Consider the following 24,116-nt stretch of genomic DNA (forward strand, 5'->3'; position numbering starts at 1 on the left):
ACATTGTAACATCAAAAGAGTCAACTGTTCTGCAGGACCCAATGAAAGAATTTTAGTAAATCTAACATCTTGAATGTCACAAAGAAAAATCATAAATTACAACAGAGATTCCATCAGCAAGGGAATGAGATTACTTAACTTGTCTCTTTTCTGTGCAGTCTTAAGAAAGTGAGCTCCAAGGAGCAATGAACCAGCAAGTACCCTAAAATGAAACACATCAAGTGCCCTGAGACAATACACCACCGGTACAACACACCTGTGCTGGTGATGTCCAGATTCATGCTTTCAATCAGTATTTTAACTACAGTTGATAATTGCTAACTTGTAATTACAATCACTTAGAAAGAGTACATAAATGTACCTTTATTGAGCAGATATCCCTTTTCTCTGTGTTTTTCCTTATAAACAAATAAAAAAAAAAGAGTATAAGTGCCAAATTCTGTCTCCCATCTTATACCAGCAGCAATATATTTTACAAGCCATTATATTTTGACTTACAGCCCAGGGCTAGATCAACTGACGCACATTGTTAGGTTCTAAATTAACTGTAACCACTCAGAAAAATGACCTGAGTGTAATTATGGAACATTCAAAGAAAACATCTGTTCAATTTGAAGTGACAGTCAAAAAGGCAAACAAAAATGTTAGAATGCATAAAAAATGGAACAGAAAATAATAATGAAAATATTACGTCATTATAAAGTCAATATTATCTCATATATGGTGCATTCCATCTCAGAAGAGATATAGGTGAAAAACAAGGGGTCCTGAGGGATCCCAGCTGACAGAGACAAGAGAAAACTCTTCCTTTGGAGAAAGAAATACATATTGGGACAGTTTGATGTTGTCAAATAAACAGATAGTTAAGGGTTAATAGAACAGAAGTACTTCATGCCTGTAAAGGGTTAACAATATCAGTGAGCCTGGCTGTCACCTGAACAAAGGACCAATCAGGGGGCAGGATATTTTCAAATCTTGAGGGAGAGAAGTCTGTGTGTGTGCTGTTAGTGTTTGGTTGTTGTTCACTCTGGGGGCTCAGAGGGACCAGACGTGCAACCAGGTTTCTCTCCAATCTCTTTGATATAGGCTCTTATATGTCCAGAATAGTTAGTACTAGGTAGATAAGGTGAGTTAGGCTTACGTTTGTTTTCTTTATTTGTAGATGTGTATTTGGCTGGAAGGAGTTCAAATTTGTATTTTGCTGAAAGGATTTTTATTTGTACTTGTACACTTAGGCTGGGAGGGTATTCCCAGTGTCTATAGCTGAAAGACCCTGTAACATATTCCATCTTAAATTTACAAAGATAATTTTTACTGTTTTTCCCTCTTTAATTTAAAGCTTTTCTTGTTTAAGAACCTGATTGCTTTTTTATTCTGGTGAGATCCCAGGGGACTGGGTCTGGATTCACCAGGGAATTGGTGGGGAGAAAGGAGGGAAGGGGGAGAAAAAGGTTATTTTGTCTGTGTTAGGAATACTTTCTCTCTCAGGGAGAGTCTGGGAGGGGGAGAGAGAAAGAGGAGGGGAAGGTGGATTTTCCTCTCTGTTTCAAGATTCAAGGAGTTTGAATCACAGTGATCTTCCAGGGTAACCCAGGGAGGGGAAGCCTGGGAGAGGCAATGGTGAGGGAAAGGGTTTACTTTCCTTGTGTTAAGATCCAAAGGGTCTGGGTCTTGGGGGTCCCCGGGCAAGGTTTTGGGGGGACCAGAGTGTACCAGGTACTGGAATTGCTGGTTGGTGGCAGCGCTACAAGTACTAAGCTGGTAATTGAGCTTAGAGGAATTCATGCTAGTACCCCATCTTTTGGACGCTAAGGTTCAGAGTGGGGAATTATACCATGACAGATATAGAGAGCAGAAAAATAGGAGGGGGCATGATGCAAGTATAAAGAATAATGTATGGTACAGAGATAGTTGATCAGGTGCCTTATATACACCGCTACCCCAATATAACATGATCCAATATAACAAGAATTCGGATATAATGCCATAAAGCAGCGCTCCAGGGGGGACAGGGCTGTGCACTCTAGTGGATCAAAGCAAGTTTGATATAACACTGTTTCACTTATAATGCGGTAAGATTTTTTGGCTCCCGAGGACAGCGGTGTACTTTCTTTCATAATACAATACATTAACTCCTCAATTAACGTCATCTCAGTTAATGCTGTTACGTTGTTGGCCAATTAGAGAACATGCTCATTTAAAGTTGTGCAATGCTCCCTTCTAACATTGTTTGGCAGCTGCTGTCTTTGTCCACTGATTGGAGAAAGAGCAGCCCGTTGGAGCTAGCTGGTGGGGGCTTGGAACCAGGGTGGATCGGCAGCCCTGCATCAGCTCAGGCTATCAATTGCCCGGCAGTTCAGCTGTCCCTCCCCCAACTACCCTTTGCTGCTCCTGCCCTCTGCCTCGGTGCTGCTCCCAGGAGCCTCTTGCTTGCTGTGCAGGGGGCAGGGATGGAAAGATGGGTGCTAATGTCAGGGGTGTCTCCCTCCCCCTGCTCCTGCACCCCATCTCACCAGAGCGGGGGTTGGGTGAACAGGACAGTGCTAAGGACAGAGGGAGCTTGCTGGCACCAGCTGCTGTCTCAACTTGCTGATCTACTTAAAAAGGCAGTGTACTTAGAGTGGAGTTAGCACACTTAAAGGAGAAATGCGCCTCTCTCTCCCCCACACACTGTCCCTCACACTCTCTCTCTCACACACACACACACACACACACACACACACACACACACACACACACACACACACAGTGTGTCTCTGTCTCTCTCTGCCATACTGTGTCTCCTCCCTCCATTCTTGCTGCCTTGCAGAGTGTGAGGGTACATTAACAACGTGTTAACCCTTGAGGGCTCAGCTGAGTGCTAGTTCATCATTTAGCAGTAAGGCATTCCCTGGGAAATATCCCACTCTTCCACCCTCTTGACTCCACCACCTCAACCAAGCTTCACAATCATCGTTATGTACAGTATTAAATTGTTTGTTTAAAACTTATACTGTGTATACATTTGTTAGACTGTGTGTGTGTGTGTGTATATATATATATATATATATATATATATATATATATATATATATATATATATATAAAATAGAATCATAGAATATTAGGGTTAGAAGAGGCCTCAGGAAGTCATCTAGTCCGATTCCCTGCTCAAAGCAGGACCAACACCAACTAAATCATCCCAGCCAGGGCTTTGTCTAGACAAGCCTTACATATAGTCTTTTGTCTGGTGAAAAAAATTTCCCTGGAACCTAAGCCCCCCGCAATTTACATTAATTCTTATGGAGAAATTGGATTCACTTAATATTGTTTCGCTTAAAGTAACGTTTTTCAAGAACATAACTACAGCATTAAGCGAGGAGTTACTGTACTTAGAGCACAACAGAATTGACAAGTATCACATTTAAAGAGAGAAAAAGAAACTTTTTATACAGCACATAATTTACCTGGAGAATTCATTACCACAAGTCACCTTCTTTTTTAAACAATCATTGATTAAATACTTCATTTTCACAATACCTGGTAGAACCTTTTCTCCACCTCCAAAAACAATTTTGACAGTGAAAGAGTCTCATAAAAATGTCCATTACTTGGCAGTGTTTCATTAACTGCTGTGCTTTCTTACAGGTGTCCAGAAAGGATTTATTAGGAATTCATGAGGGAAGCTTCAATGAGGCTAACAGGGTAATCTTAGAGCTCAGTTATTACAGAGTTTGGGGCCTTCTGCAACTTACGGCACGTTGTGAGAAAGGGATTGATTTTAAAAATACAATAATTGGTCTGGAGATCTTAAAGACACATAGGTCACTAGGCTACAATCAGAATACTATGGTTCAAGAAATGAGAGATTGATTCCTCCCTGAATTCCACATCCTCTTGCTTTCTCTCAGTGCTTGGGAAATACTGCTTGTCCTGCTCAATGGACAAGATGGGAGCTCACATGGGGACTAGCATCCCATGCTGCTGTAGTTACTCAGAGACTTAAAGTAATAATAATTCTGAGGACTGAAGGACTGAGCCATTCCAATGTACTTCACTTGCAGCAATGTCCATAGTTCTGTAAAAACCTGAACTCAGTTTAGACTCCATTTTTATTGCATTTACCAGTGAAAAAAGATAGGAAAACTGTATTAGTTGGGAAGCAACATGTTCTGTGATTTCAATGATCAATGCTGCTATATCACAGGATGCATAAAGCCAACAAAGAAACAACCTTTATGTGCTTGCTGGAATCACTCCACCGAACATTAGGAGAGCAGTCATAAGCAGACTGGAATTATTAAGACATGTCAAAGATACCAGCCATTCACCATGTAGCTACACCACAGCAGTTAGCAGCCTGATATCACAGAAATGCTTCCAAGCTGCAATGGAACTCCTAAAGAATATCACTGACAGCTATACAACTGAAAATGTGGTGCCCACAGCTTGAAATATTCAACATGAAAATGCACATCGACATTGCCAAAGGCCTTCCCATAGGTGCAGAAAAGGATTGATCAACCTTGAGATCTTTAAGTCGGCTCTGAACAGGAGTTGGCTGGTTAGAAGTCTGTATGCGGCAATGGGTCTATTCCAACAACCCAGAGACACATGACTATGGTGAAACACAAATTATTGAACATCTGTCAGTCTGCAGGACCAGGAAGGCACTATGGAAGATCTCACCAGGGCTACAGACTGGGCCATACCATGTGCCCAACATTGGAAAAACCTCTGATTGTGATGGAGGGACCTGAGAAGAAGTAATTATTGATCATATTTGACAACAGTGCCCCAAAGCCTATTCACCTATGCAGGGGATTCCACATCATTAAAGCAGCGGTTTGTGCCAGAGAGCTATCGACAGAGCAGATGCAGAGAGGAAGGGCTAGGAACTCCCTTGTAACACTGCAAGAGTCCCTACCGTGCCCCCCAATACACTGTCCCCCAACTAGTGGCAAAGGAAGGTAGTACTAGGGACAGACTGGAGCAGAAGCCACCACAGATAACTGAACTGAATGGCCCTGATACTCATAGCAAATGGCTCAGAAATGTTCAAAGTTAATGAATCAAGATCAGTAACAACAACAACAAAAATCTGACTTCTGCATCATGCAAGGATGAATAAGTTGTTCTTCCCCTATTCATGCTCCTTTCCTTTAATTTATTTTGCCCTACGATGTGGTGGTGGGTTTTCTGCAATTTCCTATTACACTTCTCTAGTTTAAACAAAAAGTTCACTCCAATTAGATTAGTGCACAGACTACTGTATTTATTTCTGTTGAATTTAGGACTCAAATCATTACAGTATACTAAAGAGGGCTTTGGCTGTATGAGTAGAACTCTAGTGTTACTATAGTGACACCAGGAGATGTCATAAGAGAATGAAGACAACATTTCAAACATATTTCTAAACATATGGGAATAAGACAATGGAAATTCTGTAATAAAGCAGGCTTTCTACAGTACTGCTGTGTATACAGTATCTTTCACTATTATCCTTCAGATCAAAAGACTTGAACTATACAGTACCATGGTAGCTATTACCCTGTTCAATTAATAGAGAAAGAGGAAAATGCATTGTAATATTAAAGAATGGATTCAGAGTGCTGGAGCAGTGATCTTAAATGACTGTCCTCCTTAGAAGAAAAAGTCATACAGTTATTAATACTAAAGCTATTTAAATTACTTTTTTAATCACTCTGTAAAATAATGATTTGGATATTTTTGTCTGTAGTTACAGAAAATCTACAATATAACATTATCTTTTTACAATGATAGTATTTAAGAATGAAGTGAAATGGGTGTGGTGTGGAAGTGTTAGCCTTAATAACCCTCTGTGCATTCCCTTGGTAGTCCATCGATCCGATGATGACAAATCTGTGCAGATCATCTGTTGTTGGTCTCATGGTGTGCCCTCTGATGACTGTACAAGCCAATTCTAGAGGTGCACATTTAGCTGCAGACAGTGCACGGGAAGTTTGCGGTTAGTGGATTGCGCGCTGCTGATGCTCTGTGACGTCGTTCGCGTGCCTCCTGTAGACGCCGGCAGCAGTCTTCCTCAAAGGCGATGCAGGTATTTCTAACTGTTGCACGCCACTGTGTTCTGTCGCTGCCGGCGTCCTCAAGGTCCCTAGGTTTGATACTGCTGTACTGCAGATTGGCTTTGATGGTGTCCTTGTAACATTTCCGTGGACGACCTATATGCCGAATGCCCTGGGAGAGCTCACCATACAGAAGCTGGTGGAGGATTCTGTTGGCATCCATGCGGCTGACATGACCAGTCCAAAGTAGCTTTGACTTCATGATCATCATCATTTCGATGCTTGTCATCTGGGCTCTCGAGGACCTCGAGATTGGGCACTTTGTCTTGCCAGCGGATCTTCATGATGTTGTGGAGGCAGCAGATGCGGAATGCTTCAAGCTGCTTGATGTGACACCTATATAGTGTCCATGTTTCGCACCCGTAAAAAAGAGATGAAAGAATAGCAGCTCTGTACACAAGCAGTTTTGTTGACATCTGGATGTTGTGGTGGTTTAAAACTTTGACACGCAGACAGCCAAGTGCCTGGCTTGCTTTGGATATTCATGCGTTGATCTCATTATCCAGTGATCCATCACTGGATATGACACTTCCCAGGTATTTAAAGTTCTCCACTACTTTAAGATGAGTGCCGTCAATGGAGATACTCGGGACAGAAGCATTTGATCGAGGTGCAGGTTGATGAAGAATTTGTCTTTCCGAGGCTGATAGTCTGAAGAGTTGCGAGGCCTCAGCAAACTTGTTGACAATGTGCTGAAGATCATTTTCAGTGTGAGCCATGAGGGCACAGTTGTCAGCAAAGAGTACTTCAAGAAGAAGTTTCTGCACTGTCTTAGTCTTTGCATTCAGGCGATGGAGGTCAAAAAGTGAACCATTGGGCCAGTATTTCAAGTATATACCTCGGTCCAGATCTTTCATTGCATGGTTAAGGACGCATGCAAAGAACAGGTTAAATAGGACAGGAGGGAGAACACATCCTTGTTTTGCGCCATTGGTGATGTTGAAAGGGACGTGGCTCCATCAGACAATACTTCGCCTGTCATGCTGTCATGAAAAAGGCATATAATCTGGACAAATTTTCTTGGGCAGCCAAGTCGTGTTAGAATGGTCCAAAGGGCTTCCCTGTTGATGGTATCGAACACCTTCGTAAGATCTATGAAGACGGCATACAGATGCCTATTCTGTTCAATGCACTTCTCTTGTATTTGTCTGACAGTAAACACCATGTCGACTGTGCTCCGGCCAGGTCGGAAACCACATTGACTTTCAGGTAGATTTGCCTCGGACATAGTGGCTATTAGGCGGTTCAAGATGATGCGGGCAATGATCTTCCCACCAACAGAGAGGAGGGATATGCCTCTATAGTTTCCACATTCTGCTTTGCTGCCTTTGTTCTTGAAAAGAGAGACAACAGTAGCGTCGCAGAGGTCCTGTGGTATGTTTTCATCCTCCCAGATGCTGATGATCACGCTGTGGAACGCTGCTAGTGCTGCTGGATCTGCTGCTTTGTATCTCTCTGCTGGTATCCCATCTTTTCCAAGAGCTTTTCCTGAACTCATCTAGCTAACAGATTTCTTAATCTCATCTATAGTGGGCGGAAAGTCAAGATCTGTCAGAGCAGGTTGTTGTGGAATTTCATTGAGGACATTATTATTCATGCTTGGTCTATTGAGAAGGTTGCTAAAAAAAGTGTCCTCACCATCTTTCGTTGATGCCTTCTTTATCTTTAATCAGCCTTATGTTGTCTGATGAGAGCAGTGGGGTGGTCCTTGGTTTAGAAGGTCCATAGACAGTCTTAATAGCACTGAAGAACATCTTTGAGTTGTGGGTCTCAGCACAGTGCTCAATTTCTTTGGCTTTGCTCTCCCACCAGTTGTCTTGTATCTGACGGAGGTCTTTCTGTGTTCTGCTCTAAAGGTACTTGAAATGGTCCCGTTTACAGACTGAGGAGGGGTCATTCTGCCATTCAATAAAGGCTTTTCTCTTTACTTCCAGTGCTGAGGATATTTCTTCTTGGTTCTCATCAAACCAATCCTGATGTGTTCTTTTCTTTGGTCCAAGAGATGTTATTGCTGTGTCAGTCACTATCTGCTTGAACTGGTCCCACTTTTCGGTTACAGTACCGATCAATTGTCCTTGGGATATCAGTTTGTCATCAAGACTCCTCTGGAAATTGTTGAAACACTGAGCATCCTTCAGTTTGCTATGCTGAAAGCAGGTCGCACATGCTTAGGGCGTTTGTGCCGAGAGGGAGCGATGTAAAGTTGAAGAGACTTCCTGACTAATCTGTGATCTGTCCAGCACTCTGCACCTCACATTACTCTGGTGATCATTACGTCTTGGATATCTTGCCTTCTGACAATGGCATAATCTATCAGATGCCACTGTTTGGACCTAGGGTGCATCCACGTTGTTTTGTATTTGTCCGCTTGTAGGAACAGAGTGTTGGTAATAGTCAGGTCATTTTCAGAACAAAGGCTCAAAAGGAGTAGTTCACTGCTGTTCATTTTGCCTACACCATGTGGCCCGGTTACTCCTTTCCAGTTCTCGCTGTCAGCCCTGACTTGGGCATTGAAATCTCCAAGTAGGGGTAGTTTGTCTGTTACAGGTGTGGCCTTGATCAATCTGTCGAGATCTTCATGGTATTGTTCCTTTGAGTTGTCAGAGCATGTTAGAGTGGCTGCATATGCATTGACGATGGTGGCATGATGTTTGGCATTTAGTGGGAAGCGTAGTTTCAGCAATCTTTCATTGATACCCACTGAAAGGTCTGGGAGTTGATGCATCAATGAGGTTTTTATTGCCAGACCAACTCCATGTATTCTGTCCTCTGTCTCAGACTTACCCTTCCAGAAGAAGGTGTAACCACTTCCTGGTTTGCTCAAGGAACCTTCCCCAGGCAATCTTGTTTCACTTAATGCCGCTATATCGATGTTGTAGCGGGCCAGTTCTCGAGCAATGACAACTGGCCTTCTCTCAGGTCTTGCAATAGCTTCTCGATCCATGAGGGTACGAACATTCCATACATCACGGTAAGTTTCCTCAAATTTTTCTTTTGGTTTCGGCCGCAGTTTGGGTTAAACTGCCAGCCGTGGCTTGCTGGCCAGTTGTTGTAGGGCAGGCTATTTTTAGGCCACCTTTTCTAGGCCCCTCCCTTACTAAGGTGAGCAGTGCTGTCCGGAAGAGGGCTGCTCAGATGCCTGGGATGCAGCTGGGCAACTCTGCTGCCCCAGGAACAAAGCTGGATGACCACCTATCCACAGGCCGCCTAAGTGCAGGATTGGGACTACAGCTCCCAGTGGTAACCTCCACTTGTCTCTTTGCCCCTCCCCCATCGTCGCAGGACTTGGGTGATATGATGATGATGTTTGATGATTTGCACAGGACCTGTGCGTGAAAACTTTTTAAGCGGTAGAGCCGTTGCACGGGAGCAATCCCGCTCTCTCGACCTTAGAAGCCAGACACCAATGGTACGAAAAATCGTCACGACTGGTATCTTCTTTGGTTGCAGTAGATGGCCCGACGTCTTTCGTGCCTTGTCAAGCCCTTCGCTGTCCACAAAGCATTGCAGAACCGCCTTCTTGGCCATTGGATCTTAGGGATCTCTTTCACCCAGTCTGCCGGAGCTGACGTTGCATGCAGGGTAGGCATATTCCTAATTCACTGAGGGTTTGAGTCCCATCAGTTACACTCACCTGGTTTAGCCGGCCTGTCGAAGCCGTTGCCCAGGGTGTGGCCACTGCGCATGCTGAAGCTACTTGAAGCCACAAGTGAGAGCTGAGTGACAGGTGGGGACCAAAGTGGATGGACCACCCTGAAGGGGTACGACAAGTCCCCCCATCAGAGATACTACCTCTCCCTGGGCACCCCATACACCCCTCTGTGCATTAAACCAGACATAAATTGCATCAACTCAAGACAATCATCTTTCTTTCCATTAAATAGCTACAGTGCTTCCACACCAGCAACATAGTGTGAGCATCCCTAAGTACAGATAGCTCTAGAGCAGGGGTCGGCAACCGATGGGACACGTGCCAAAGACGGCACGCAAGCTGATTTTTAATGGCATGCTGTTGCCTGCTGGAGCAGCGTGCCATTAAAAATCCTGCCCAGCCCACTCTTCTCTGCCCTCCACCCCCCCTCCCACAGGGGCGGAGCATAGGCATCCAAATGGGGTGTGCCAGGTGTGCCCAGGAACACCCTAATGCAGGGGTGGGAAAATATCTCCACTCTCCCAACGCAGCAAGCCATGGGGTCTGCGCTCCCGGGCCAGAGCACCTGACCAAGCACAGCAAGCCGCCAGCCCTCCCCTGCCTTCCCCCTTCCCCTGAAGCTGCATGCAGCACTCTGACAGGCAGGGCTGCCCGCTCCTGTGGGTCAGCGTGTCTGGCTCTGCACGGAGCAGAAAATGTTGCTAGGAGCCTCATGGTAAGTGGTCCGGGTCTGAGGTCAGAGGGGGCTAGATAAGCAGGGGGCAGTCAGGGGGGCAGGATAGGCGGTGGGATCCTGGGCAGGGTGGGTGGGTGGGGTCTCTGGAGGGGGCATGGATCCAGGAAGGGGTTGGAGGGGGCATGGGAGTCCCAGGGTCTGCAGAGAAGGAGGAGGGCAGGGCCTTGAGGGAAGGGGGGCATATCCCCTCCAGCCCCTTGACCTGACCCCCCCTCACACACACCCAGACCTCTGCTTGACTCCTTAACTCCCCGCACAACCCCACCTTGACTCTGGCACCCCCACACATACCCAGCCCCCTCTGCCCTGACTCTTGAACCCCCCCACATACCAGCCCTCCCAGACCCCATGCACCCCCCACATCCCCACCCCCACCCTGAGCACCAAACAGGAGCTCCTGCACACACCCCCACACACATTCCCACCTGCAACCCTCGCACCAAATGGATGCTGTCCAGGTAAGTGCTCCACACCCAAACCTCCTGCCTCAACCCTGAGCCCCCTCCCTCATTCTAGCTCCTGGCCAGACCCTTCACCGCCCACCCGCAGCTCAGTGCGCTCCCACCCACAGCTCAGTGCAGAGAGAGGAAAAGAATGGGCCAGAACCAGGGAGAAGGTAGGTACCCACTGTACGTGGGCAGGGCCGGAACCCCAGACTGGCAGCGGGCTGAGCAGACCCGGCAGCCAGGATCCCGGCTGACAGGAGCCAGCGGAGGAACCCCTGAGCAGCAGTGGGCTGAGTGGCTCAGCCCGCTGCCAGTCTGGGATTCTGGTCCCTTGCCAGCCAGGGTCCCGGCCACAGGCCCCGCTCAGCCCGCTGCCAGCCTAGATGAACAGAACCCCAGACCAGTGAGCTGAGAGGGCCAGCAGCATAAGATCAACATTTTAATTTAATTTTAAATGAAACTTCTTAAACATTTTGAAAACCTTGTTTATTTTACAATACAACACTATATAGCCTATATGGAAGGCGGCTCTATATGGAAGGCAGCTCAATACTTATCTTAGATGGGAGGCTGGGAGTCAGGAGCACTATGCTGAAACTGCCATTGATAGACAAGTAGGCCGGAGTGGGTGTCACAGTTCACAGAGGGGGACGGGAAGATAGAGATTCTTAGAGCACATAGGAGAATGCTTTAGATAGGAGGGGAGTTAAATCAAGTTAAATTATGTGGATGGATATGGAGAAGGAAACAGAAGGTGTCTGGCTTTGGGAAGACTGGATGAGCCTGGCAGAGAGGTGGAGTAATTCATGCAAAGAAAGACAGATTTCTACTAACAGAGATCCACAGCTGCAGCACAGTAGCAGATTCTTAGTACCTATCCCTGTCCATCCCCACTTTTTTTAAATAATGAATCTGTCTTCCTCAATAATATCAAGCCTCTTAATAAGCAGAACATCCTCAGTGAAGAGCTGGTAATGTGAGATCTTGACTTCCTTCTCAATGTTTATAATTTACCAAAGGCAGGATTTCATGATTCTGAACACAGAATGCCTTACTCTAGCATATATATGGATTTAAAGAGACTGCATTTTAGTTTCAACAATGGCTTTTTTCAAGGAATGACTCAGCTGTGGTACAACCCAACTACAGAAAAAAATTGTTTCATTTACCTCTCTTCTTCCCTTTTTTTTCCCCTCTCTCACCTAATGTCCAACAGAGAAAAAGAAATAAAACAGCAAACATCTAAAAGGACTGGAACTTTGCCCAGTATATCATTTTTGTTTGTACTTTATTTGTCAATTTAGACCAGGGATCGGCAACCTTTCAGAAGTGGTGTGCCGAATCTTCATTTATTCACTCTAATTAAAGGTTTTGCGTGCCAGTAATACATTTTAACTTTTTTAGAAGGTCTCTTTCTATAAGTCTATAATATATAACTAAACTATTGTATGTAAAGTGAAAAATGCTTTTAAAATGTTTAAGAAGCTTCATTTAAAATTAAATTAAAATGCAGAGCCCCCCAGACTGGTGGCCAGGACCCGGGCAGTGTCAGTGCCACTGAAAGTCAACTCGCGTGCCGCCTTCGGCACCCGTGCCATAGGTTGCCTACCCCTGATTTAGACTGTTAGTTTCTTGGGACAAGGACCTGTTTTCCTCCAGGTTTGTCCAGCATCAAAATCATTGACAGCACTCAATAAAAAGTAGTAAACCATCTTTCCCAAGTGTTCTGAGAGGAAAGAAGGGACCGTATGGGCCTTTTTCATAGAAAGCTTTTTATCATCACTAACTATGGGTTCTGATAATGTCAAAATGCAAATACTGATCTTTGAGCCCTGAACAGCCTGCAGCCATTGTGTACTCTATGATTTAGGGCAACTATAAATATGATGATGAATCTCAGATTTTATTGAAGCCAAAAAAATGTTTCTAATCATTTACAAAACCAATGTAAACTAACCTGGAGTTGAAAGAAAAATATCTGAGTTCCAGTTTTGACGGAGAACAGATAAATGTCCTAACAGAAAAGCGCAAGATGGGGTACAGTTGGTGACTGTTACAGACCATCAAATCATACTAGGGAACAGGATTACTGGCTCTTTAAGCAGCTATCTATAATATATAAGGAAAAAAAAGTTGTGAGATCATGGGGGACTTCAATCAGAGTAACATATGCCGGCAGCCTCATACTGCTAGCTAGTACTAAAATATATCATTGGAATTTCAAAATATTATAGATAACAATTTCCTAACTCAAAGTTTTGAATCAAACAGAGGAATTCTATATTAGACCTTATCTGAACAGATAATCAGGAACTGATCATAAAACTAAAAAAAATTAGTAGTGGCTTAGGTACAAGTATGAAAATTATATTTCTTTTGTGCAAACAGATTAAAGCCCAAACAAGTTTTTTATATATATATATATATATATATATATATATATATTTGGTGCTTTAAAAGGGCCAATTTCACAAAACTGAAAACAAATGAGTCATATCATTTGTGAGAAAAATTAATTGGAAAAACGTGAATGATGGTTGGGAATGGTTTAGGAATAATTAATTAGATGCCAAAAAACCCACAATCCCACCACTGAGAAAGAAGGCCACACTGCTTAAAAGGCCAATCTGGTTTAAACAAGATGTAAAGGTAGCTATAATTAAAAATATATATATGTAACAACTGGAAGAAAGGGATAGTAATGAATATAAATCAGAACCTAGGAACTGCAAAAAATTGATAAGGGAAACAAAAGGACAAAGGGAGAACTCTACAGCCAGCAGATTTAAGGATACTAACAAGGATTATTTTAAAGTTATATCAGGAACAAAGTGATCCTAATAATAGTATTGGTCCATTACTGGATGGAAATAGTGGAATAGTCAATAATAATGAAGAACAAGCAGACATATTCAGTAAATATTACTGTTTTATATTTGGGGAAACCCTGATGTAGTCATATCACATGATAAGACTTTTCCATACCAACAGTACCTTGGATGGATGTTAATAAGTAGCTACTGAAGCTAGACATTTTTAAATCAGCCATTCCAGATAACTTGCATTTGAGAGTTTTAAATGAGCTGACCAAACTCACTGGATCCTTACTGATGATTTTCAATAAATCCTGGAACATTGGGGAAGTTCCAGAGGACTGGAAGAAAGCTAATCTTGTGCCAATATTTAAAAAGGGTAAACATGATGACCTAGTTAATTAGAGGCCTGTCAGCCTGACATCAATCATGAGGAAAGTAATAGAACAGCTGATGCAGGAGTCAATTAATAAAGAATTAATAGAGGGTAATTGGCATTAATTCTATCAGTTCTTGGCCATACACTATTTAACATTTTTATTAATGACCTGAAAGAAAACAAAATCATTACTGATAAAATTTGCAATGACACAAGGATTGGGAGAGTAGAAAATAATTAAGAGGACAGGTCAATGATACAGAGCAATCTTGGTTGCCTGGTAAACTGGGCATAAGCAAACAATAGGCATTTTAATAAGCCCCAAAATGTAAACCTATACATCTAGGAACAAAGAATTATAGGCCATATTTACAAGATATTACTTAAAAGACTCTCTCAGGATGAAGTGACTTTGAAAAAGATTTGAGGCTCATGGGGAACAATCAACTGAACATAAGCGGCCAAAAGGGCTAATACAATCTTGGATGCATAAACAGGGGAATCTAGAGTAGAAGTAGACAAGGTATATTACCTCTGAATTTGGTACTGGTGCAATTGCTACTGGAATACTGTGTCCATTTCTGGGGTCCACTATTCAGAAAGGCTGTTAATAAACTGGAGAGGGTTCAGAGAATAGCCACAAGAATGACTAAAGAATTAGAAAACATGCTATATAGTGACAGACTCAAAGAGCTCAATCTATTTATCATAACAAACAGAAGGTTAAAGAATAATGTAATCACAGTGTATAAGCACTTACATGGGGAATAAATATTTGATAATGGAATCTTCAGTCTATCAGACAAAAAGGTGTAACAAGATCCAATGGCTGGAAGTTAAAGCCAGATAAATTCAGACAGGAAATAAGGTGCAAGTTTTAATAATGAATCTAATCAACCACTGACCCCACTTACCAAGCATTGTGGTGGATTCTCCATCACTGGCAATTTTTACATCAAAAACAGATGTTTTCTAAAAGATATGTTCTAATTCAAACAAAAATTAGTTCACTGTGTTACACAGGTTGGATTAGATGATCAGTGATGTCTTCCAACCTTAGAATCTGTGTGGGAAGGATAAGGAGAACAGAGGAATTTATCATAACATCTAGTCCAGCATCTTATTCCTGACAGTGGTCAGCAACAGAACCTTCTGAAGAAGGCAAAAGAAACCCTGCAGCAGACATCTATAAGAAAAACTGCTCCTAGTGAAAGTCTTTCCCCAAACCCATTAATTAGAACAGTATTTCTCAACAACCAGTCTGTGGACTGGTGTCGGTCCCCGAGATCTCCCCAACACAGTTTAGAAAGGAAGCAAGCCGATCCCTGGTATTCAAAAGGTTGAGAAACAATGAATTAGAGGATTGCTTATGCCCTGAAGCACCAAGTTTTATATGTCTTCTAAAATATTTATACTTAATTTTTCCTTTTTCTTTTTTTAATCTTGCAATTGTAACTTTGGATGTTCTTGCTAGCCATATACTTTTAAGCAGTTTACCTCAATAATCCTCAAAAGATCCTCTCCTATATATACTCTTGTTATTTAAGGGTCACTTAACTTTTGGTGTACCCAAATGATCATCTCTCCAACTCCTCTCAAAAATCTTAGGCTGTCTATGTGCACAGAAAGAGGACAAGATATAGTTACAATTTTGGGCACAGGGGGAGCAAAAATGTTTCACATACCCACCCAAAATTGCTAAGGCCAGCTCTGCAAATTCAAGTCACTGTGCTACCTTCTTTCCTGAATGAAACTAGAAGCAGATTGGAACAGACACTGCAATACATATGATCAATACCCCTGAAAAGAAATTATATAACAGCTCTAATCAAAGATTTGGCAAAGTAATACTACAAGTGCTCCTACCAAAGATGGAGAACTTTCTTCTGTTTTATGCCCTTTATGGTGAAGGGGAACTTTACACTTTTATACCTTTAACTAAAAATGAAAAATCAAATGTCTTTGTAAGATACATATGAAAAAATTGTATGTGAATAGCCATCTGTTTCTTTCCTCTCACTACAGTATGGTGTTATTGTTCAGAATAAATAGTGAAAATGAATTTCTAAGGTTGTTTTGAAAGATTTTTTTTAAAAGTTGCTGGATCCTAGGTGTTTTAAGCCTCCAAATTCTAAACAAAGTCCCGTATGCCTCATAAGAACATAAAAATGACCATACTGAGTTTGGAAGGCAAGCAATAACTGTGAGCTGCCCAGTGAGGATGTTGGAGGAAAACGGTTGGTGAAAATGGATCAAAGTTGGGAACCCCAACAAGTGGAAGGCTCACACAGGCCCCTAGAAAAAGTGTAAGATCTATGTTGATATGGGGAAGCCAAGCCCTGGAGGAAGATGGTTGCTGTGACAGGGTGCATTCCCTGAAAAGGGACAGGAGTGACTGGCTGCGAGACCTACAACAGGAGAAGCCCTCAGGGCAAAGACCTGAATGAAGGGCAGCAGAAAGGCCAGTCACACTTAGGCAGTAAGGTCTGGAGAGTAGGGCCCTGAAACAGGGGCCAAAGTCACTGAGAACACAGTCCTGCTTTTGAGTTTCAGGTGGCTGACTTGCTGATATCATCTCTGGAAAGGGATGTGGGAGACACCTGCCGTATGTTTATTGTGTAAATTGAAAAATAGTTTTCTAAAAGGTTTGGGGGAAGTATTGCACTGGCGTATGTGAATAAATTATGCCCAGAGCTGGGCTTTATATTAGACAATGGGAGACTATGTTCCTTTCATGGGCAGAAGGAGGGAAATTGAGGCAGGCATTCCTGTCTTGCTGGAGCCTGCTGCTGGAGGGCATTTCAGATGGGGCCACCCTATAACATGTCATAAATTTTATTCTATCTTCATCTCAGCTTTCACCCCTTGTATTCTGAAAATAAGGGTGGTTCTTTGTACCCTGACAACTTCTTTAGGAGAGAAGCAGACAATTCACATAAAGGTGAAATCTCTAACAGTTTAAGTAGATTCAGATTTTCACATTTTTTACACTTGGAAAGACATTCTTTCATAGGAAGATGTCACTTGGTCAGCAACAGTGTATGGATCTCCTCGTTGCCAGTCATTTAATCAATCAAACAATTCTTAGCATCTGCAAGTATTATGACATCTGCAGCTATTGACTGTGAAATCTTTGTTTATCTCATATGCATGAAAGACTTTCGTAACTCAGTTATGGTGCACCACAAAGACAGATGACAGGGTTGAGCTACTGAGATCATCACTATGATAAATATCTTTCCACTGATTATGTTATTTGAGTTTCTTCAATGCCAGACATGCTGTGCACAGAATGTAAATTCAAAGGCAATGCATGATATGCTGTACAAAACTAGATATCTTGAGGCATGTAATGAGATAACATCTATTACCATAAATTACAAAGTGATTTACGCGTAAACGAGGGTTGTCATGAAATTTAATTTTAATGGCTTGATAATCAAGTAAGAAACACAATAATTACCAGAACTAAGTTTTTCAATAAATTAAAATCACTGCGCTGGCAATACATTATTTTTGTTAACATGCATAATACAGCTGCTTTCAAGAGTTCTGTCTGATATATTCTGCTATTTTAATTTTGTAGTAACCACCAAACCACTATGACAAATAAGTTACTACCGATTACATTTATCACATTTCAACGTTCTTACAAAAAAGAGTCCCTCAGTAGTCTCCTGTAGAGTTGAGCAGCAGCATCTCCTACATTAAACAAAACTAATGTAACAGTTAAACAGCATCAGGGGAGGCAGAAAGACTACAAAATGATACTACTAATGTTATAGCCAAGTGTGGAATTTTCCTACAGACACAGTGTCATGCACTTTAAATGCTAAAGTTAGAATCTAATGTACAAGTGATTTTCTCAAAAAACTTTGCAAATGAGGGGCTCCGGTAACACAGAATAAGACAAATTTGCCCAAAACCATATATAATAAAGCTCATATCTCTCATTATCATGAGCTGTGTATTCAACTGTAGGTTAGCAAAATAAACACACATTATTCTAGTACAACAGACATATTTTAATTAACTGAGGCTACTATACACATTACTCAATCTACCCAGAAGGTCACCAGCATCAATTACAACTCCCTCACACCAGCCACCAATGACGTAAACAATAACTTCCAATGTATATATTAGAGCCGGAGGAAACTCAGCTATTAAAGTTTGATGAGCTGCAAAATGTGTTTTGTGTTCTTTTGCACCACTTGAGAGTATCTTTCGAATGAATCCAAAACATTATCAACTGAAATTGTAAGCCAACACACTCTCCTCTGCCGAAGATCCCAACACTTTCATCTATTGCATGGTTTGGTGGCCAGCAATCCAGGCCCCCTCAACTCATATTTTCTGAAGGGGTCAGCAAGCACAGAACTCTTCAGTAAAACAGTATATTCCAAATGCACCAGGCCTGCAAATGGATGAAGTGGTCATCATAGTAGCAGGACCCACAGAAGCATTTTGAATCCCACAGCTACTGAAAAGGGAAATATGAAGTGCACACCCATGAAGATATCCTGGAGATTTGGGCAAAGGATAAAAGCATATCCCTGCCATCTTCGCAAACACAAACATGAACAATAAGAACATAAGAATGGCCACAGTAGCTCAGACTAATTGTCCACCTAGCCCAGAGTCCTGTCTTCCGAGAGTGGCCAGTACCAGAAGCTTCAAATGAACAGGGTGCTTTATCGAGTGATCCACCCTGTCATCCAATCCCAGCCTGTAGTAGTCAGAGGTTTAGGGAAACCCAAATCATGGAGCTGTGTCCCTGACCAACTTGGCTACTAGTCACTGATGGACCTATCCTCCACAAACTTATCTAATTCTTTTTTGAACCCAGTTACACTTTTGGCCTTCACAATATCCCCTGGCAACATGTTCACCAGGTTGACTGTGTGTTGCATGAAGTAATACTTCGTTATGTTTGTTTTAAATCTGCTGCCTATTAATTTCATTGCGTGAACCCTGGTTCACGTGTTATGTGAAGGGGTAAATAACACTTCCTTCATGCCATTCATGATTTTATAAACTTCCATCATATCCCCCTTATTATCACTTTTCCAAGCTGAATAGTCCCTGTCTTTTTAATTTCTCCTTGTATGGAAGCTGTTCCAGATCCCTAATCATTTTTGTTGCTCTTCTCTATACCTCTTCCAATTTTTATATACCTTTTTATTTTATTTTATTTTATTTTTGGAGATAAGGCAACCAGAACTGCATGCAGTATACAAAGTGTGGGCATGCCATGGATTTATATACTGGTATTATGATATTTTCTGTCTTACCTATCCCTTTCCTAAAGGTTCCTAACACTGTTAGCTTTTATAACTGCTGCTGCACACTGAGCTGATGTTTTCAGGAACTATCTACGATGACTCCAAGATCTCTTTCTTGAACAGTAACAGCTAATTTAGATCCCATCATTTTGTATGTATAGTTGGGATTATGTTTTCCAGTGTGCATTACTTTGCACTTTGAATTTCATCTGACATTTTCTTGCTCAATCACCCAGTTTTGTGAGATCCCCTTAGTAATTCTTCACACTCTGCTTTGGACTTAACTATCTTGACTAATTTTGTATGGTCTACAAACTTTGACGCTTCACTGTTTATGCCCTTTTCCAGCTCATTTATGAATATGTTGAACAGCACAGGTCACAGTACAGATCCTTAGGGGATCCTGCTATTTTCTTTTCTCCACTGTGAAAACTGACCATTTATTCCAACCCTCTGTTTCCTATCTTTTAACCAGTTACTGATCCATGAGAGGACCTTTCCTCTTATCCCATAACTGCTTACTTGCTTATAAGCCTTTGCTGTGGGACCTTGTCAAAGGCTTTCTGAAAGTTCAAGTACATTATATCTACTAGATCACACTTGTCCACATGCTTGTTGTCACCTTCAAAGAATCTGAATAGATTGGTAAGGTATAATTTCCCATTACAAAAGCTCTGTTGGCTCTTCCCCAACATGTTTTCTTCATCTACGAGTCTGATAATTGTGTTCTTTACTATAGCTTCAACCAATTTGCCAAGTAATGGCCTATAATTACCAGGATCGCTTCTGGAACATTTTTTAAAAATCAGTATTACATTAGTTACACACCAGTCATATAGTACAGAGGCTGATTTAAGCGACAGGTTATATACCACAATTAGTAGTTCTACAATTTCATATTTGAGTTCCTTCAGAACTCCTTGGTGAATACCCTCTGGTCTCGCTGATTTACTACTGTTAAATTTATCACTTTGTTCCAAACCCTCTTCTAGTGAAACCTCAATCTGGGACCATTCCTCAGATTTTGTCATCTAAAAAGAATGGTTCAGGTGTGAGAATCTCTCACATCCTCTGCATTGAAGACCAATGGAAAGAATTCATTTAGATTTTCCGCAACGGCCTTGTCTTCTCTGAGTGCTCCTTCTGCGTCTTGACCATCCAGTGGCTGCACTGTTTGGCAGGTTTTCTGCTTCTCATGTACTTACACAAAAATGAACAGCAATTTTTTTTTCTTTTACTAGTTGCTCTTCTAATTCTTTTTGGCCTGCCTAGTTTACTCCTATGGCTATCTAGGCCGGAGGAGAGGGGACACTGCTGGGCTCTGGGGGCTAGGTGGTGCGTGTATCTAAGACGGGGGGGGGGCCCAGTGGCTGGGCTCGGGGGGGAGGGGTTGTGGGTGTCTGGCCCCCTAGCTGGGCTCGGGGGGGGGGGGGAAGGAGGGGGAGGAACAGGAACTGGGTTGTCATAGGGATTCTTTTAACTCTACTCCTGGGGAAATTTTTTGTGTGTGCCTGTATTATTACAGACATATTTGCTGACAAGTATTTTTAAATAAATCACCAAAATAATTGAAACTGGCATGATTATGTACTGTTATTTTGACAAAAAAATTTGGAGAAAGGACAGTTACCTGTTCTGTAACTGGCGCTCTTTGAGATGTGTTGCTCATGTCTATTCCCAGTAAGTGTGCGTGCATTATGTTGCAGGATAAGACGATTGTTGCAGTCAGTGTTTTAATGTATTACAGCGGTGGTTGGGAAGGGAGGGAACTGCACACTTTTCTTAAAACACCAGATAAATAAAGCTTTACTATGTATGAATGGAATGATACAAGGAGTGCTTATGCTTTCCACAGCCTATTTCAAACAGCAGTATGTCACAGTGCAAAACAGAACTTTTAGTGCATTATAACAGGGTCCACATGACCAGTTAGTGTGGAAGGCTAGTACACTGTAGATTTATACCCTGGCTGGCCATGCAATATGTCTCTATATAGACAAGCCCTGAAGGAGGGACTGGAGAGTGAGGAGAATGGGTAGGGATAAAACAAGAGAAATGAGGGAAATACTAATGATGAGTGACAAAGGAAATAATGGAGATACTGGGGATGAAGAAAGAACAAGGAATTAAAAACTGACTGGAGGTGAACAAGTTAAACACCTAATCAGATATTAACAAAGGGTAGTCCAGAAGATAGGAAAAAGGGGGCAAGTGAGAATCCAGTGGCAAGGCTCTGTTGGGAAGATCAATGTGCCCCAATCCCGAACAGCAAGGAAGATTGAAAAAGGTTAATTTCTGCATTTTTCATATTGACCTCTGGGTAGTTAAATCAGTCTTCTCACTGAAGGGATTTGGTAATCTTCTCAGGGCCTTCTTAAATGCAACTTAAGTTTGACTAGATGTTCAATTATACTAACTGTAGAACTATGCAGGCAAAGTAGAAGCTATGCAGTAATGCTTACATTAAAAGTACTTATAACTATGAAACAAAAGATAAATTAATACAAAATACACATAGTAAAGTGCAATTTATAACTCACATTACAACATTCAAATATTTTATGCTGGAACTAAAATCACACTATTGTGGTAGGAGCTCATAATATAAAAATGTAAATATGAAACAAGTTCTTCCTTGATAAATATCCCTACTGGAGGAGTAAAGTACTTGGAAATTTTACATTTGTTATGATATTGGCATTTCAGACTATTTAAATTAAAGTTACTAAACCTGAATACAAATAAAAGGAGCTACTTATTCAAATTTATCGACCCAAAAAAGGGTCACTGTGTTATAGGCCTATTTTTAAAAGGTGTTTATAGTATTTTAGTTAATAGTATTCACAGTCAAGCAGGAAGGGGATATCAAAGGGGGGGCATAAGGATCAGTTCTGTTCAATATCTTCATAAATGATTTACATAATAGCATAGAGAGTGCACTTGTAAAGTTTGTGGACGATACTAAGTTGGCAGAGGCTGCAAGTGCTTCGGAGGGTAAAATTAAAATTAAAAATGATCTGGACCATTCAGAAATTGTCTGAAGTAAATAGGATGAAATTCAAAAAGGACAAATGCAAAGTATTCCTCTTAGGAAGTAACAATCAGTTACACACATACAAAATGAGAAATGACTGCCTAGGAAGGAGTACTGCAGAAAGAGATCTGGGGATCGAAGTGGATCACAGGCAAATAGGAGTCAACAGAGTCACATTGTTGCAAAAAAGATGGGGGGGGGGGAAGAGGAGAGACACATTAGACCTCAACTGGAATATTGTGACCGTTCTGGGCACCGCATTTCAGGAAAGATATGGACAAAACTGGAGAAAGTCCAGAGAAGAGCAACAAAGACTTAAAAGTCTAGAAAACATGACCTATGAGGAAAGATTACAAAAATTGGCTTTGTTTAGTCTGGAGAAGAGAAGACAGAAAGGACATGATTACAATTTTAAAGTACATAACAGATTCTTAGAAAGAGAAGGGGAAAAAATATTTTCTTAACCTCTGAGGACAGGAGAAGAAGCAATGACCTTAAACTGCAGCAAGGGAGGTTTAGGTTGGACATTAGGAAAAACTCCATAACTGTAAGCGTGGTTAAGCACCGGAATAAAGTGCCTAGGGAGGCTGTGGAATCTCCATCTCCAGAGATTTCTAAGAACAGGTTAGACAAACACCTGTCAGGGATGGTCTAGATAATACTTAGTCTTTCCGTGAGTGCAGGGGATTGGACTAGATGACCTCTCAAGGTCCCTTCCAGTCCTATGATTCTATTACTACTATTTGTTATTTTGTACCACCCAAATCTGTGCTGGCTCTTCACAAAAGATATACTCCTTACTCCAAAGAGCTTACAGGTTTTTTTAAAATATGACTGAGATTCAGAAATGGTATGGAAAGGATGTGACACAGAAGGGCAAGGGACACAGCAGCACAATCACATATTTACTATGGTTAGGCATGGCACATCTTGGTGAGTTAAAGTTTTTCTTTTTAATTAAACGTAAGGAACACAAGACTTCATATTATTGTCTTACTGAATGCAGAGATCATGGAAGAGGTGAATTCTATAATAAAACAAATGGCAAAAGTGCAGCTTCAATTTGAGACAATGGATTTCCTGAATGCTGTGGCTCTGGAGTCACTAAGGCTGACAGTGTCCAGTAATTTAAACACTGGCGTAAGATGATGATTCTTCATATTCAATTCAGGATTTTGTGGCCAACATGAGGGTTACAGGACTGTCCCAGGTAGCTGCAGACTCAGTTTTGGATCTAGTGTTTGGGTTAGAATTAGATGGCTGGATAAAGTACTCCTCTCATGGAAAATCATTGGCTCCAATGGCTTGAAAATGCAGTACTATTCTCCTGGAGTAGTGAGGAATTTGTTTTGATGATCTGCCACTATTAATGGTACTGGAGTGTTTCCCCTTTCACGGTTTCATCCTCACAAGTAACCTTGGTTTAACGATGATTTGAGAGAGAAGCAGCAAGGTGTAGGACAGCTAAAGAGCTAATGGCAGAAATCCTGGGCCAAAGATGACTTATTGGGACAAACATTTCCTAAGGTCTTGAGGTAGTTGTGTGCCTCTCGAGAAGAACCATCATTCCATATGGTAGAGAAACTGTTTAATGAAGTTTTCCTTCTCGTGGAGGCTGATTTGACTACCCCTTCAGAGAAAATTTCTGGTTATTTTGTAGAGAAAATTACTTGGATTAAGTCTAA

General features: G+C 41.8%; 1 protein-coding gene across 6 annotated transcripts in view; it reads right to left on the minus strand.

The window, feature by feature from the left end:
• Positions 1 to 24,116, minus strand: part of TRAPPC9 (trafficking protein particle complex subunit 9) — an 840,301-nt gene that overhangs the window by 510,096 nt on the left and 306,089 nt on the right. The gene's annotated exons all lie outside the window — the stretch shown is intronic.

The sequence above is a fragment of the Gopherus flavomarginatus genome, chromosome 2, assembly GCF_025201925.1.
Source record: "Gopherus flavomarginatus isolate rGopFla2 chromosome 2, rGopFla2.mat.asm, whole genome shotgun sequence".
In the NCBI taxonomy this organism is placed as follows: domain Eukaryota; kingdom Metazoa; phylum Chordata; order Testudines; family Testudinidae; genus Gopherus; species Gopherus flavomarginatus.